At 45.8% G+C, this 15585-nt stretch overlaps 1 protein-coding gene across 3 annotated transcripts in view; it reads left to right on the top strand.

The window, feature by feature from the left end:
- The first annotated feature begins 2594 nt into the window (after window positions 1-2594).
- Window positions 2595-15585, top strand: part of LOC133656094 (thyroid hormone receptor alpha-B) — a 350922-nt gene continuing 337931 nt past the window's right edge. For all 3 annotated transcript variants that reach the window (XM_062056910.1, XM_062056909.1, XM_062056912.1), the window contains exon 1: window positions 2595-2913. The gene's annotated coding sequence lies outside the window, so the exon portion shown is untranslated. The remainder of the gene's footprint in view (window positions 2914-15585) is intronic.

A 15585-nucleotide genomic window follows, 5' to 3' on the forward strand; every position in this document is an offset into this window, starting at 1 on the left:
AGAAAACTTGGATGTTTTTGTATGGCAACCACACAATATATGCAATATTCTGTCCACATAAAACATTTTAATGTGAAATATTTGAAGTAATTGGAGCCTTAAAGGCCTACTGAAATGAATTTTTTAAATTTAAACCGGAATAGCAGATCCATTCTATGTGTCATACTTGATCATTTCGCGATATTGCCATATTTTTGCTGAAAGGATTTAGTAGAGAAAATCGACGATAAAGTTCGCAACTTTTGCTCGCTGATAAAAAAAGCCTTGCCTGTACTGGAAGTACCGTGACGTCACAGGAGCTAGTATTCCTCACAATTCCCCATTGTTTACAATGGAGCGAGAGATTCGGAGCGACAAAGCAACGATTACCCCATTAATTTGAGCGAGGATGAAAGATTCGTAGATGAGGAACGTTACAGTGGAGGACTAGAGAGGCAGTGATAGACGTATCTTTTTTCGCTCTGACCGTAACTTAGGTACAAGCTGGCTCATTGGATTCCACACTCTCTCCTTTTTCTATTGTGGATCACGGATTTGTATTTTAAACCACCTCGGATACTATATCCTCTTGAAAATGAGAGTCGAGCACACGAAATGGACATTTAAAGTGACTTTTATCTCCACGACAATACATCGGTGACACACTTAGCTACTGAGCTAACGTGATAGCATCGTTCTCAAATGAAGATAGAAACAAAAGAAATAAACCCCTGACTGGAAGGATAGACAGAAGATCAACAATACTATTAAACCATGTACATGTAACTACACGGTTAAAAATTCTCAGCCTGGTAAGGCTTAACAATGCTGTTGCTAACGACGCTAAGGCTAATTTAGCAACCAGACCTCACAGAACTATGATAAAAACATTAGCGCTCCACCTACGCCAGCCAGTCCTCATCTTCCCATCAACAGCCGTGCTCACCTGCGTTCCAGCGATCGACGGCGCGACGAAGGACTTCATCCGTGGGTTTGGCGGCAAGCATCGGCTAGGCGTCTGCTAAGTAAGTAGTCCTTGTTGTGTTGCTGTAAGTATTGTACTTAGCCGCTAATACACCAATCGATCCCACCTACAACGTTCTTCTTTGCAGCCTCCATTGTTCATTAAACAAATTGCAAAAGATTCACCAACACAGATGTCCAGAATACTGTGGAATTTTGTCGAAGAAAACAAGAGGTTTTTGTATCGGGTCCGATGGGGTCCAACCACTTCCGTGGATTTTGTGACGTCACGCGCATAAATCATATCCAAAGGAGTTTTTCAACCGGAAGTGTGGCGGGAATTTTAAAATCGCACTTTATAAGTTAACCCGGCCGTATTGGCATGTGTTTCAATGGTAAGATTTCATCATTGATATATGAACTATCAGACTGCGTGGTCGGTAGTAGTGGGTTTCAGTACGCCTTTGAATAGGTCAATAATTCATTATAATATTGATTTTTTGTCTTTTTTTTTGTTGAGCAATGACAAAAAAAGGAAAATAAAGATAGACAGAAGAAAAAAAAACAGCCCGCATGGCAGATTTGTGTCAACATTGCAACTTTTTCTAGTTAGATTTCACCTCATTCCACTTTTTTAATGTTTTTTTTTATTTTTGCTATGGCATTTCCAGAATGTGTGGCGGGCCGCAAATGGCCCCCGGGCCGCTCTTTGGACAACTCAGGGGTTAGTGACTAACCCCTCTTCGACCGTGCTGCCGTCATTTCATCCTAAAATGTGTATTTGATGCTAATGGACTCTTCTGAATGAGAGTCCAGTTGCGTATAAAACTGCTTTCACACAAATAAAAAAGGCAAAAATAAAGATTTGCCTTATTTTCAGGGAGTTGGCATACCTCCAGTCAGGGGCGCCGAAAAGGGGGGGGGGGGGGGGGGGGGGTAAAGGAGACGGATTCTAGGGGCCCATGATGGAGGGGGGCCCAGAGAGGCCCCTAATGATGATGAAATTATAATACAGAAAAAATGTCAACTGTGATGCTGTTCTTCTTTCAAAAATATGGTAATGATAGTCAAAAATACCATTAAAATGCATAATTGTATGTAAAATAGCATCAAAAAATGTTGCCGTTGTGTTTGGGGCCCTGTAAAGATTCTTTTCATGGGGCCCAAAATCCCTAGCGGCGCCCCTGCCTCCAGTATGTTAAGTAGTTAAAAAAATGGCCACCGGAAGTAACTTGTTCCCGCTGTCACGCCAAATTTCTTCCCCCTACAAAAACCTTCCCTCCCCCATTTACTTCCGGGGCTGCGTCCAATAAAATCACAACGTTGCCGGGGGTCCTTAACCGGTACGCGACTGTCCTGTTTCGCGCCTGTACAAAAAAAAACAATAATCGATTTCTTCAGATTCCAGCAGCTGTCAAAGACGAAGTATCCTTCCAGTCAAAGCCGAAGTGCTATCGATCGCTGTCAATGACGTAAGAGGAAACATGACCACGGAAGTAAATGGGGGAGGGAAGGTTTTTGTAGAGAGAAGAACATTTGGCGTGACACCGCCATGCGGAGCGCCGTGGCTGCCATGCGCCGAGGCTCCCCTAGAGGGCGCCGCGTCGCTTAAAAAGTCAGCGCACACGCGTGTCCCTCCAAGCCGTGAGGGGCGGAGCCAGCGCGTGCACGGCCCCCGCGTGTGCCCCTGGACTCGTCTTCTCCGCCAAGATAGCAGCGAGCGAAAGCGCGGCGCGGCGAGGCGGGGGAAAAAAACAAACAAAAAAAGCAGCCGAACTCGGACAGACCCGGAGAGCTCGTCGGCGGAACCGCGGCGGGGTGGAGAGGAGGAAAAAAAACTAAAAAAAAAAAAGGTGGCGAAGGGGAAGTCAGGGACGGCTTACACTTGGACGTGAGCGACACTACCCGCCCCCAGCACGAGCCCCTCCAGGACCACCGTGCCCCGCCGGACCGAGAGCTACCGAAGGAACAGTAAGTGACGCCCCCCCCTACCCCACACCCCCCCCCCCCCCCCTCCTCCTCCGCTGGAATGGCGCTTTTCCCTCCAGCATGCACACGTGCGCGCGCAGCCAGATCGCCGCGGATCACTTTGATGACGATGACTGTCCACTTTTAATCGCACGCCGATGTTTACACGTGACCCTTCTCTAGCCGCCATGGTGGCATTAGCGGCTGATCTGGCCAGATGTTTGCGTGGTGCGCGCGCACACGCACGGCTGTGTTACAAACTAGCGCGCGCACATGTCAGAACGGAATACAGGACACCATGTTTATGTGCTCAAGCCCTCTTCACGCATGCGCACGCATGGTGTTGACACTCGGCGGACACGCCCACTGTAGCCTTCAATCATTCGCTTAGCATGGCAGGGCTTCTTCAACTGAGTTGTGCACACATTTATTAAAAAACAACCTGATTGTTTCTCCATGTTTGTGGTGATCTGAGCCATGATTGGATGGCCGGGAAGTCATGTGACCTGCTGTGCATCCTCTCTCTCTCTCCGCCTGCCCTGGGGCCTCCTTCGGGGGCCCCGGCGTGACCTTCCTCGCTCTTTCCCAGCAGCCGGCACCTCAGCAGGGCCTCTCGCTTTTTCTCCTCGACTTTCTTCCCGGATTCTTTTTCGACCCTTTTCTTGCACCCCTCCTTCGCCATCACCCTGCAGGTCCCCTCGCCGGGGCAGCGGCTGCGCTTTCTTATGTAACGCTGGCGTCCCGCTCTGCTCGGCCGTGTAGTGGTGTCAGAGGTGGCCTTCTCCTCTAATCTACTCCACCTGCTGGAGGTGCCAGCAGTCAATCTGCCAGCTTCCATATCTGGAACGTGGTCACTGTCGCAGGAAGTGCCGATATTTGGCCTGTGTGCACGTTTCATGGCATGCAAACTTTGTGTAATGGCCGCAACTTCCTTGCACATTTTGGACAATGGAATTATAATTATTATTATTTTCTTGTATTCAAACACAGTGTTACTATTCAAACTGTTGTAGTGGCCTGTTTTTAATGAATGCTTACTGACCTTTTGCTATATATATATGTGTGTGTGTATATATATATATATATATATATATATATATATATATATATATATATATATATATATATAGTATATATATAATATATATATATATATATAATATATATATATATATATATATATTATATTTATTTATTTATTTATGTATTTATTGTGTGTGTGTGTAGGGCAGCACGGTGGAACAGGGGTTAGTGCATGTGCCTCACAATACGAAGGTCCTGAGTAGTCCTGAGTTCAATCCAGGCTCGGGATCTTTCCGTGTGGAGTTTGCATGTTCTCCCCGTGACTGCGTGGGTTCCCTCCGGGTACTCCGGCTTCCTCCCACCTCCAAAGACATGCACCTGGGGATAGGTTGATTGGCAACACTAAATGGTCCCTAGTGTGTGAGTGTGAGTGTTGTCTGTCTATCTGTGTTGGCCCTGTGATGAGGTGGCGACTTGTCCAGGGTGTACCCCGCCTTCCGCCCGAATGCAGCTGAGATAGACTCCAGCATCCCCCGTGACCCCAAAAGGGACAGGCAGTAGAAAATGGATGGATGGGTATGTGTGTGTGTACATACATACATACATACACACATATATATATGTATGTATATATATATATATATATATATATATATAGTATGTATATGTATATATGTATTTATATATATGTATATATGTGTATATATATGTATATATATATATATATATATATATATATAAAAGTATATATATATATACTAGGGCTGCAACTAACGATTAATTTGATAATCGATTAATCTGTCGATTATTACTTCGATTAATCGATTAATAATCGAATAAAAGAGACAAACTACATTTCTATCCTTTCCAGTATTTTATTGAAAAAAACCCAGCATACTGGCACCATGTTGTGGACATTGGGGGTGCAGCATGCACCAATAATAACACAGAAATGTAACTCATCAGAACTGAATCAGATATTGTACACGTTTCTGTTGTGAATAATAAAGGATTCATTTTCGGCTGCCTCTAAATAATAGCATGAAATATTCCAGCACCTTCATAACGTTTAGTTGTACTAAAGCGTCACTCAAATCTAAATATATTTATATAGCTTTATCGGCCCGGCTACATTGATCCATTATGAAACCAACCTGAGATATTTCTGTCCGTTACGTTTATTTCCAAATTGGTAACCGTGCGTTTTCTCTCTCAAAACGGAGCCAAATGTGCCGGAGAAACATTATCAGCCCCGCGTTACAACAAAGGCATAACGTTAAAGTTACTTACAAAAAGCTCTTCTTTGAAGTCTTTAAAAAAAAAGCTCTTCTTTGAAGTCTTTAAAGTGAAGTGTTCCCACACTTTTGACGACTTAGGTCGTACACTTTTCTCCATTGAAGCAATAACCTCAAGATGTTTCTCCGCTAAACTATCGGTAGTGTTTTCCTGCGCCATTTTTCGAATGTTTCCAGACGGCGTCGTCACGTGAGCTGCACATGACACATCATTGGCTAGCTTACCTCCACCTCATGAGACGTAGCCTCAGCGCCGCCCTGGCGCTGTTTTGTACTGTTGTTGTACTTACTTTGATTATTGTTTCTCAGCTGTTTGTAAATGTTGCAGTTTATAAATAAAGGTTTATAAAAAAATAAAACAAATAAAAAAAAAAAAAAAAAAAAAAAAAAAGCCTCCGCGCATGCGCATAGCATAGTTCCAACGAATCGATGACTAAATTAATCGCCAACTATTTTTATAATCTATTTTAATCGATTTAATCGATTAGTTGTTGCAGCCCTAATATATACATATATGTGTATATATATATATATATACATATACCACCTGTGGGGGTGGCGGGAGTACTGTATACGTCAAGGGTGGCGGGAGTACTGCATACGTCAAGGGTGTCCAAACTTTATCCAACGAGGGCCGCGTTCAGTAAAATCTAACGATGTACGTCAATATATGCCAAGCTATGCCAAGCTATCTGAACAAGACATCCATGTTAGCTTTGTGTTATACGTGACTAAGAAAATTTGTGTAATCTAACAACTAGGGCTGTCAAAAACGACAAGTTAACTCATGCGATTAATCACAATAAATATTGCATTAATCACATATATACGCCAATTAATCACACAAATTATTTGGCTATTTCACCTTCTATGGATTCTAACTAGAGATGTCCGATAATATCGGACTGCCGATATTATCGGCCAATAAATGCTTTAAAATGTAATATCGGAAATTATCGGTATCGGTTTCAAAATTATCGGTTTTGATTTCATAAAGTAACATTTATAACTTTTTAAAACGCCGCTGTGTACACGGACGTTGGAAGAAGTACAGAGTGCCAATAAACCTTAAAGGCACTTCCTTTGCGTGCCGGCCCAATCACATAATATCTGCGGCTTTTACACACACACACAAACACAAGTGAATGCAATTCATACTTGGTCAACAGCCATACAGGTCACACTGAGGGTGGCCGTATAAACAACTTTAGCACTGTTACAAATATGCGCCACACTGTGAACCCACACCAAACAAGAATGACAAACACATTTCGGGAGAACATCCGCACCGTAACACAACATAAACACAACAGAACAAATACCCAGAACCCTTTGCAGCACTAACTCTTCCGGGACGCTACAATATACACCCCCGCTACCACCAAACCCCGCCCACCTCAAACCCCCCAAAGTTAGGCATAATAATGTGTTAATTCCGCAACTGTACATATCGTATCGGTTGATATCGAATTGGTAATTAAGAGTTGGACAATATCGGGATATCGGCAAAAAAGCCATTATCGGACATCTCTACTTCTAACAATAAAAATGCATTTGTGACCAAGTATCAGGGTCTCTTTTAATTGATTTGAGATTAAGTTAATTTAAATCATGCAAGCGAGTTTATGCTACAAGAAATATTTGTGATTAATCATGATTAATCCAATTTCAAAGTGCGATTAATTGGATTTTTTAAATTGAATAATATATTCATTTAAGTGTTACTATCTGCTGAAAAGGTCAATAAAAAAACGAGCGGCGGGCCAAAATTGGCCCCCGGGCCACACTTTAGACACTCCTGGCATACATTATCAACCCTGGTTTGAATGGTTTCGACGTTTGGCGGGCAAATCAAACACTTTTTCGGCCCGCGAGTTGAATCACAAAAGCCACATGCAAAATTCTTGTGTTCAAAGTTTTTTTGCGCAAGAGAGGTTTCTTACCGCGGACACTTCAGTTTCCTGGTGTGGTAAGAAGCCTCTCTTACACAAAAAACCTGGCTGAACACAGAAATTTTGCGCCTGTTTATTGGAGAAGACAAGATGAATGCGAATGGACTTATCTCAAAAAAGCCTGCAGAATCCGATCTGACTTATTTTGTTGTTGACATATTTCCTTCGAAAAAACCCTGGTAGAGGCCTGTTGCTTGTTTAGTGGTTCACGTAGCTGGTGTGACATTGATTATGCTCCCCTATTCCCTATCGATCTGTCTTTGACAGGTTTTCGCTTCCATGTTAGCTGCTGTCAGCCTCGACTGGGGAACACGACGTAGCGCTTCACTTAGTGATTCCTCAAAGGCGCTCTTGTTTGAGTCCGTCACAGGATTGACTAATGCGTGAATGCATGGCCTCAACAGCCATAAGGTTTTTGATGCTGCGGATCGATTGTTTGCAAGATGTTTGCACAAGCATGACGGTGTTATTGACGCATTGAGGCTGATACAGTGTAACGGTGATATTACGGTGATAATGCATTGCTTGTTTACCATCAGTATGACCTGACATGACTGCTGCTTGTCCCTTAGGAGCCAGGCCCTGAGCGCTTTCCGTGTGTGCTTGTGGGTGTGTGTGTGTGTGTGTGTGTGTGTGTGTGTGTGTGTGTGTGTGTTTGCCCCCCGCCTAATTAGATATAGCACCTATGTGCGGCTGACTTCATAGGATCTATTCAACCCGGGGTGACTGAGGCCAAGCGTTGAATGTCATCTGATCATCATGGGGGTGCTCGCCGCAGGCAGGCTAATACATAAAGACGTAAAGATTTGCTAGCTTGCTTACAATTAGGGCTGGGCGATATGGCCTTTTTTTAATATATCGATATTTTTAGGAGCTATGTTGTCGGGGGCTTTATGCCCCTGGTAGGGTCTCCCAAGACAAACTGGTCCTAGGTGAGGGATCACACAAAGAGCAGCTCGAAGACCTCAATGAAAAATAAAACCTATGGACCCAGATTTCCCTCGTCCGGACGCGGGTCACCGGGGCCCCCCTCTGGAGCCAGGTCCGGAGGTGGGGCACGATGGCGAGCGCCTGGTGGCCGGGCCTGTCCCCATGGGGCACAGCCCGAAGAGGCAACGTGGGTTCCCCCTCCAATGGGCTCACCACCCATAGCAGGGGTCATAGAGGTCGGGTGCGATGTGAGCTGGGCGGAAGCCGAAGGCAGGGCACTTGGCGGTCCGATCCTCGGCTACAGAAGCTAGCTCTTGGGACATGGAACGTCACCTCGCTGGGGGGGAAGGAGCCTGAGCTAGTGCGCGAGGTGGAGAAGTTCCGACTAGACATAGTCGGACTCACTTCGACGCACAGCAAGGGCTCAAGAACCAGTTCTCTCGAGAGGGGCTGGACTCTCTTCTACTCTGGCGTTGCCGGCAGTGAGAGGCGACGGGCTGGGGTGGCAATTCTTGTTGCCCCCCGGCTCAGAGCCTGCATGTTGGAGTTCAACCCGGTGGACAAGAGGGTAGCTTCCCTCCGCCTTCGGGTGGGGGAACGGGTCCTGACTGGTTTGCGCTTACGCGCCAAACCGCAGCTCAGAGTACCCACCCTTTTTGGATTCACTCGAGGGAGTACTTGAGAGTGCTCCCCCGGGTGATTCCCTCGTTCTACTGAGGGACTTCAATGCTCATGTTGGCAGCGACAGTGAAACCTGGAGAGGCGTGATTGGGAAGAATGGCTGCCCGGATCTGAACCCGAGCGGTGTTTTGTTATTGGACTTTTGTGCCCGTCACAGATTGTCCATAACAAACACCATGTTCAAACATAAGGGGTCCATATGTGCACTTGGCACCAGGACACCCTAGGCCGCAGTTCCATGATCGACTTTGTAGTTGTGTCGTCTGATTTGCGGCCTCATGTTTTGGACACTCGGGTGAAGAGAGGGGCGGAGCTTTCTACCGATCACCACCTGGTGGTGAGTTGGCTGCGATGGTGGGGGAGGATGCCGGACAGACCTGGCAGGCCCAAACGCATTGTGAGGGTTTGCTGGGAACGTCTGGCAGAGTCTCCTGTCAGAGAGAGTTTCAATTCCCACCTCCGGAAGAACTTTGAACATGTCACGAGGGAGGTGCTGGACATTGAGTCCGAATGGACCATGTTCAGCACCTCTATTGTCGAGGCGGCTGATTGGAGCTGTGGCCGCAAGGTAGTTGGTGCCTGTCGTGGCGGTAATCCTAGAACCCGTTGGTGGACACCGGCGGTGAGGGATGCCGTCAAGCTGAAGAAGGAGTCCTATCGGGCTCTTTTGGCTCATAGGACTCCTGAGGCAGCGGACAGGTACCGACAGGCCAAGCGGTGTGCGGCTTCGGCGGTCGCGGAGGCAAAAACTCGGACATGGGAGGAGTTCGGGGAAGCCATGGAAAACGACTGCCGGACGGCTTCGAAGCGATTCTGGACCACCATCCGCCGCCTCAGGAAGGGGAAGCAGTGCACTATCAACACCGTGTATGGTGAGGATGGTGTTCTGCTGACCTCGACTGCGGATGTTGTGGATCGGTGGAGGGAATACTTCGAAGACCTCCTCAATCCCACCAACACGTCTTCCTATGAGGAAGTAGTGCCTGGGGAATCTGTGGTGGGCTCTCTTATTTCTGGGGCTGACGTTGCTGAGGTAGTTAAAAAGCTCCTCGGTGGCAAGGCCCCGGGGGTGGATGAGATCCGCCCAGAGTTCCTTAAGGCTCTGGATGCTGTGGGGCTGTCTTGGTTGACAAGACTCTGCAGCATCGCGTGGACATCGGGGGCGGTACCTCTGGATTGGCAGACCGGGGTGGTGGTTCCTCTCTTTAAGAAGGGGAACCGGAGGGTGTGTTCTAACTATCGTGGGATCACACTCCTCAGCCTTCCCGGTAAGGTCTATTCAGGTGTGCTGGAGAGGAGGCTACGCCGGATAGTCGAACCTCGGATTCAGGAGGAACAGTGTGGTTTTCGTCCTGGTCGTGGAACTGTGGACCAGCTCTATACTCTCGGCAGGGTTCTTGAGGGTGCATGGGAGTTTGCCCAACCAGTCTACATGTGTTTTGTGGACTTGGAGAAGGCATTCGACCGTGTCCCTCGGGAGGTCCTGTGGGGAGTGCTCAGAGAGTATGGGGTATCGGACTGTCTGATTGTGGCGGTCCGCTCCCTGTATGATCAGTGCCAGAGTTTGGTCCGCATTGCCGGCAGTAAGTCGGACACGTTTCCAGTGAGAGTTGGACTCCGCCAAGGCTGCCCTTTGTCACAGATTCTGTTCATAACTTTTATGGACAGAATTTCTAGGCGCAGTCAAGGCGTTGAGGGGATCTGGTTTGGTGGCTGCAGGATTAGGTCTCTGCTTTTTGCAGATGATGTGGTCCTGATGGCTTCATCTGGCCAGGATCTTCAGCTCTCGCTGGATCGGTTCGCAGCTGAGTGTGAAGCGACTGGGATGAGAATCAGCACCTCCAAGTCCGAATCCATGGTTCTCGCCCGGAAAAGGGTGGAGTGCCATCTCCGGGTTGCGGAGGCCGGGTTGCGGAGGAGACCCTGCCCCAAGTGGAGGAGTTCAAGTACCTCGGAGTCTTGTTCACGAGTGAGGGAAGAGTGGATTGTGAGATCGACAGGCGGATCGGTGCGGCGTCTTCAGTAATGCGGACGCTGTATCGGTCCGTTGTGGTGAAGAAGGAGCTGAGCCGGAAGGCAAAGCTCTCAATTTACCGGTCGATCTATGTTCCCATCCTCACCTATGGTCATGAGCTTTGGGTTATGACCGAAAGGACAAGATCACGGGTACAAGCGGCCGAAATGAGTTTCCTCCGCCGGGTGGCGGGGCTCTCCCTTAGAGATAGGGTGAGAAGCTTTGCCATCCGGGGGGAGCACAAAGTAAAGCCGCTGCTCCTCCACATCGAGAGGAGCCAGATGAGGTGGTTCGGGCATCTGGTCAGGATGCCACCCGAACGCCTCCCTAAGGAGGTGTTTAGGGCACGTCCGACTGGTAGGAGGCAACGGGGAAGACCCAGGACACGTTGGGAAGACTATGTCTCCCGGCTGGCCTAGGAACGCCTCGGGATCCCCCGGGAGGAGCTGGATGAAGTGGCTGGGGAGAGGGAAGTCTGGGCTTCCCTGCTTAAGCTGCTGCCCCCGCGACCCGACCTCGGATAAGCGGGAGAAGATGGATGGATGGATGGATGGATGGATGATATTTTTAGGCCATGTCACGATACACGATATATATATCTCAATATTTTGCCTTAGCCTTGAATGAACACTTGTTGCATATAATCACAGCAGTATGATGATTCTATGTGTCTACATTAAAACATTCTTGTTCATACTGCATTAATATATGCTCATTTTAAACTTTCATGCAGAGAGGGAAATCACAACTAAGTTAATTTACCAAAACTGTATTTATTAAACAATTATTAAGCAGTGGCACAAACATTCATGTCATTTCAAAACCGAAAGTGCAAGATTGTCAGAGACATTTTAAAACAAGCTATGAGTGCACTTTTGTGCATGATGTCACTAAGATGACATATCAAAACAACACTAAATTAAAGTGAAATTTTTGTACAGAACGCCACTACAATAGTTTAAAACAAATAAACTGCACTTGCATGATGTCACACAAGATATTAAAAAAATTGTAAAATAAAAATGAGCTGCATAATAGGAAATCAAATAGTGTACGTCCTTCACTATGTGGTAGGTTCCTGCGGACGTTATCTCCTTCTGTTGTTGACTATTTGTTTAATACGGTGTTGATGTGGAAATGGTTGCCTCTGCATTTTGTTGGTGTGGCACCGAACGGAGATGTTGACATGCGGAATTTCAAGCACTCTTCATTCTCTAGCGGGTGATTTTCAAATGATGCTACAAATGAGCGGTAATGCTCCTTTTTGTAGCAACGCTTTTGCTCCACACTTGACAAATTATGGTTGTCTGTTCGACATATTCCCGCTTGAAGCCAAACCGCCGCCACACGATGGACCCCGTGCTGTTTTTCTTGGGAATTAATGATTCCCTCATTTGTTACCAGATTCGCACCTTCTTTCTCTCGTATTACCACTCGCACCACAGCTAACGTTACCCATGCCGCTACCTGTCTGCTCGGCGAGGGCGTATACGTATGTGACGTATGTAAGAAGGTGCGCTTGTTTTATGTCTCAGTGAGAAGGAGAGACTAGAAAGAGTTATAAAAGCATGTAGTGTAATGCCCGCAACTAAAAGCAACTGCGTGAGAACGTATACTCGAATATCACGATATAGTAATTTTCTATATCGCACAGAGACAAACCCGCGATATATCGAGTATATAGATATATCGCCCAGCCCTACTTACAATATAAGTTCTTCCGCGTTCAAATCAGAGATCAATTGTTTACCAGTGTCGTAATTTGGCAATTTCACATATATGGAGATTGGCTTTATTTATTACAGTATTTATTTTTTCACAACTCCAACACACCTACATCAGCAGATACAATAGACACACAGGATACCAGTATTTAATGTAAATTCCATAATATAAGCCTGCTATTTTTCCCTACGCTTTGTACTCAGCGGCCTATAAAACGGTGTGGCTAATTTATGATTGACGGGAAAAAAAGAGACTGAATTGGTGTGTTATTGTTTGTGTTATGGTGCCGTCTTTCGGACAAGTTCGCTCACAACAGGTTCAGGGTGGGCAAGCTTTTTGGCGCATTTTTACTTCTATATAGATTCTTCATTGATCACTCCAAGCAACGTTTGTAAGTTTTACAATATAACCAAAACAATTCTTACTTACTAAACCGTCCCATGTGTGATATTTGTCGGAGTGTTTCCACGCATATTTAAAAAGTTAAAGTGCCAATGATTGTCACTTACACACTAGGTGCGGCAAAATTATTCTCTGCATTTGACCCATCACCCTTGATCACCCCCTGGGAGGTGAGGAGAGCAGTGGGCAGCAGCGGTGGCCGCGCCCGGGAATCATTTTTGGTGATTTAACCCCCAATTCCAACCCTTGATGCTGAGTGCCAAGCAGGGAGGTAATGGGTCCCATTTTTATAGTCTTTAGTATGACTCGGCCGGGGTTTGAACTCACAACCTACCGATCTCAGGGCGTTGTACTTGCTATCGTAATGTAATAAAGCTAGCGTCTTTAGCATGAGCTAATATGCTAACATGGTTACAAGTGTCTTTGTTAGTATCATTAACTTACAATGGCATTCTTTTTGTATTGTTTCAGTTTCACAAATTCCTCAGTAAATTCACCAAAACGTCACCGTGGAGTTATTGAGTCTGTTTAGCTGACTGGAGAGCTAGCTTGCGCAGCTTGTGGGTGATGACTTCTGTTTTGTTTGCTCAGCCGTTTTACTGCCGTGTTACAGACACCTTTTGGAAACAATTAAGGTATGTTAATAAACATTTACAAAATATTTCTGTATAAATAAGAAATTTCACAACGTATATAACTGCGGCTTATAGTCCGGTGCACCTTATATTTGGAAACAATGTTTTCTCCTAAAATTTAGTGAGTGCATCTATAATCTGGAAGAAATAGTATTTATTTAAAAGAAGAATTTGTGAAGTAGATGCATAATAACCATTGCCTTTTTCCTCACCAGAGCACTCACACATAACTTTTACTAAAAATGAAAAATCCGTTCCAAATATCGATTATCGGCCTCTTTGACCATTAAATATCTGTATCGGCACTTAAAACAACATATCGGTCGATCTCTATACCCGAATAACCAATGATAGTCACACACACACACACACACACACACACACACACACACACACACACACACACACACACACACACACACACACACACACACACACACACACTTACACACTTGTGCTTTATAGTCCGGAAAAAATAGTAGTATTTATTTAAAAGAATAATTTGTGAAGTAGATACATAATAACCATTGCCTTTTTCCTCACCGGAGCACTCACGCATAACTTTTACTAAAAAATGAAAAGTCCGTTCCAAATCGGCCTCTTTGACCTTAAATATCTCTATCGGCCCTTAAAACAACATATCGGTCGATCTCTATACCCGAATAACCAATGATAGTCACACACACACACACACACGCACACACTAGGTGTGGCGAAATTATTCTCTGCATTTGACCCATCCCCCTTGATCACCCCCTGGGAGGTGAGAGGAGCAGTAAGCAGCAGCGGTGGCCACGCCCGGGAATCATTTTTGGTGATTTAACCCCCAATTCCAACCCTTGATGCTGAGTGCCAAGCAGGGAGGTAATGGGTCCCATTTTTATAGTCTTTGGTGCGCCTTATATATGGAAACATGTTTTCTCATTAAATTTAGTGAGTGCGTCTTGTATACCGGTGTGCTCTATTGTCCGGAAAAAATAGTAGTATTTATTTAAAAGAATAATTTGTGAAGTAGATACATAATAACCATTGCCTTTTTCCTCACCAGAGCACTCACGCATAACTTTTACTAAAAATGAAAAGTCCGTTCCAAATTTTGATTATCGGCCTCTTTGACCTTAAATATCTCTATCGGCCCTTAAAACAACATATCGGTCGATCTCTATACCCACAAATCCACAGGTTTTTGGTCGGGGTAAATAACTAAAGTTAAAGTACCAATGATAGTCACACACACACTAGGTGGGGCGAAATTATTCTCTACATTTGACCCATCACCCTTGATCACCCCCTGGGAGGTGAGGGGAGCAGTGAGCAGCAGCGGTGGCCGCGCCCGGGAATCATTTTTGGTGATTTAACCCCCAATTCCAACCCTTGATGCTGAGTGCCAAGCAGGGAGGTAATGGGTCCCATTTTTATAGTCTTTGGTATGACTCACGACCTACCGATCTCACTCGAACCACTAGGCCACTAAATAACGAGTCGCCGCTTGCGCATGCCCTGTTTGACCATATGAGGCGTGGTGTCCTGTCAGGTTGTGGGGGTGTACCTATGGTCAAAGGTCGCACTGTCAAAGGCAACGATGCCTTGATTTGACTTGAACCCTGCTCGGCGTGTTGTTAAAATAATGAGGCGGTATATAATTGGGGCGGCATAGCTCGGTTGGTAGAGCGGCCGTGCCAGCAACTTGAGGGTTCCAGGTTCGATCCCCGCTTCCGCCATCCTAGTCACTGCCGTCCTCCTAGTCACTGCCGTTGTGTCCTTGGGCAAGACACTTTACCCACCTGCTCCCAGTGCCACCCACACTGGTTTAAATGTCACTTAGATATTGGGTTTCACTATGTAAAAGCGCTTTGAGTCACTAGAGAAAAGCGCTATATAAATATAATTCCCTTCACATTTCACTTCAATTGTTCCGGCGGTAGAAGACCATGGTTACTTCCTGTTGACTGTCACTAATCAGCGACGTAAAGAAAAGAAGCTAACTTCTGAAGAATGAGATCAACCGTGTGGCGTCA

Source organism: Entelurus aequoreus, linkage group LG08 (assembly GCF_033978785.1).
Source record: "Entelurus aequoreus isolate RoL-2023_Sb linkage group LG08, RoL_Eaeq_v1.1, whole genome shotgun sequence".
Classification (NCBI taxonomy): Eukaryota; Metazoa; Chordata; class Actinopteri; order Syngnathiformes; family Syngnathidae; genus Entelurus; species Entelurus aequoreus.